Raw genomic sequence first — 3,043 nt, forward strand, 5'->3', positions numbered from 1 at the left:
TGCAATGAAGCAGCAAAGACAAAGATGCCTGCTTCCTGCACACCCCACACTGGGAATCAAACTGTGACCTCCTGGTTCATAGACAAAGATGGCAGGACTCCGGCCTGAATCTGCAGCGAAGATGGCAGACTCCAGCCAGAGTCTGCAGCGAAGACAAAGGTGGAAGACTCCGGCTGGAGCAAAGGCCTGGGTCCCAGGTGCTGGAGGAAAACCGGTGCTGGAAGCCAAGGAAAGGAAGGCCTATTGCACGAATCTCTTCATGCAATGGACCTCTAGTCCCATAATAAAGAGGTAATATGCAAATTGACCATCACTCCAACACACAAGATGGCTGCCCCCATGTGGAGACAAGATGTCTGCACAAGATGGTCGGCAGGGGAGGGCAGTTGGGAGGGACCAGGCCTGCAGGGTAGGGCAGTGGAGGGCGACCAGGCCGGCAGGGGAGGGCAGTTAGGGGTGATCGGGCCAGCAGGGGAGAGCAGTTGGAGGTGACCAGGCCTGCAGAGGAGGACAGTTAGGGGCGACCAGGTTGGCAGGTGAGGGCAGTTAGGGGCAACCAGGCTGGCAAGGGAGGGAAGTTAGGGGTGACCGGGCCTGCAGTGGAGGGCAGTTGGGGGCAACCAGCTGGCAGGGGAGGGCAGTTAGGGGTGACCAGGCTGGCAAGGGAGGGCAGTTAGGGGTTACCGGGCCAGCAGGGGAGCAGTTAGGTGTCGATTGGGCTGGCAGGGGAGTGGTTAGGGAGTGATCAGACTGGCAGGCACAAGCGGTTAGGGGCAATCAGGCAGGCAGGCAGGCAGGCAAGTGGTTGGGAGCCAGCAGTCCTGGATTGTGAGAGGGATGTCCGACTGCCCGTTTAGGCCTGATCCCAGGCAGTTGGACATCCCTCAAGGGGTCCCAGATTGGAGAGGGTGCAGGCTGGACTGAGGGACACGCTCCCCCCGTGCACAAATTTTGTGCACCAGGCCTCTAGTTGTGATATATATACATATATATTTCACAGAGGAAGGGAGAGGGGGAGAGAGAGAAACATCCATGATGAGAGAGAAACATTGATTGCTTGCTTCCTGCACACCCCACACTGGGAATCAAACTGTGACCTCCTGATTCATAGGTCGATGCTCAACCATTGAGCCACGCCAGCAAGGCTGAGATTTGTTCTTTAAAAGCTGACACAAAAAGTTAAAAACAATCCATACTCATCAAAAGCTGTGCTCTCCTCTGAAAGTGTAAAGTGGGTAAAGTTGATTAAGTTATGTTTTTTATATCTTTTACATTCACTTTTAAAATCTCTATTTTGTGATCAGGCTCTTCTTCTCTACAAAGTAAGTGGTTCCATTGAGTTCTGGGTAGCTCAGCACTGTAAGCTGAATACAGTTTTCAGTTACCATCTACTCAATCCATGGGTCCAGGGAGAATTGGAATACCTGCCCTCCTATCAGGAATTTTCTTGTGGCCTGGCCAGCATGGCCCAGCCCTTCCACTCTCTACAAAAATCAATAAAAACATATTTTTTAAAAAAGAAGTTTCTTCTGTCTGGCCGGTATGGCTCAGTGGTTGAGCAACAGCCCATGAACCAGGAGGTCAAGGTTTGATTCCAGTCATGGTACATGCCCAGGTTGCTGACTTGATCCCCAGTAGAGGGCGTGCAGGAGGCAGCTGATCATCTCATCAATGTTTCTATCTCAGTCCCTCTCCTTTCCTCCCTCTAAAATCAATTTTAAAAATATTTAAAAAAAAACATTTCTTGTGAAATTTCAAGTTCAGTGTGTTTGACTGTCTTGTCATATTAGTCAACAAAGAAATTGCTCCTCTGTGACCCGCGGAGTGCTGCATTCCTTATTTCAGGGGAAATAGCTTGCTAAATCTGAGTCCTCGTGGCCTAAAGTTGAACATACCACTATATTCAAATTAACCAAATATCCACATTCTGCCCCTCTTTCTACATACAGTATCACAGGATTGTGGGGACTATTTTTTTTTTCCTCTTGTGGAGTTTATTCTGGAGCAGCTGGGCAGATGGTGACTCCATACTTGTAGGGCAGGGAGGTCAGGGCAAGGGAAGGGGAAGGGGTTCTGGAGAGGAGCCAGAGCAGGGGGCCTCCGGCAGGGCTGCAAGCTCTAGGCCAGCCGTGGGCAAACTACGGCCCGTGGGCCGGATCCAGCCCGTTCGGCTGTTCTATCCGGCCCACGGAGCCGAAAGAGCAGAGGGTTCTCTTGCTCTCCCCTCCGCTCCTTTACTTTGAATTTATATTAGTTCACACAAACACTCCATCCATGCTTTTGTTCTGGCCCTCCGGTCCAGTTTAAGAACCCATTGTGGTCCTCGAGTCAAAAAGTTTGCCCACCCCTGCTCTAGGCTATGCCGTAGAAGCCCCTGTAGGCCTCTTGAAAGCCGATGTGGTCAGCCAGTTCGTCGCAATCTGGGTTGAGCTCACACACCTCCCTCTTGGGCTCCAGGGGATCTGGGTAGGGGGCTGGGGCTCCCAGCCCGTGATCCAGGTAGCGCCGGATGTGGGGACTATTAACAATTCCATGCTGCCTCCCAAAAGCACCCGCGATAGATAAGCCAGAGTGGCCAGGCTGAGAGCCACCTGAATGATGATCCAGGTCACCCCTCGTTTCAGAGACCAGGACGCTGAGGTCCAGAAAGAAGTGGTCTGGGAGGATCCAAGATGGCGGCATAGGTAAACACCTAAACTGCTGCCTCACACAACAATCTCAAAACTACAACTAAAAGACAAAACGTCTATCACCCAGAACCACGGGAAAGCTGGCTGAGTGGAAGTTCTACAACTAGAAGGAAAGAGAAAACAGCATTGAGGGGTGCACAAGCGCTGAAAAGCTGAGGTACGGAGGCGCGCGAATCAGGCTGGCGAGGGGCGACTGGGAGCGCTGCTTTTTTCAACCTGAAGGGAGACAAGCTCCTGATTACTCCAAACTCCAGTTTCTGGGGAGACGCAGGGGACCCAAACTCCTACGGGGAGAAGCTGGACTGTCTGCCATTGGGTCAGAAAGTGAGTGAGGCTTGCTTGCAGGGCTGCAC

The sequence above is a fragment of the Plecotus auritus genome (assembly GCF_963455305.1).
Source record: "Plecotus auritus genome assembly, chromosome: 9".
NCBI lineage: Eukaryota > Metazoa > Chordata > Mammalia > Chiroptera > Vespertilionidae > Plecotus > Plecotus auritus.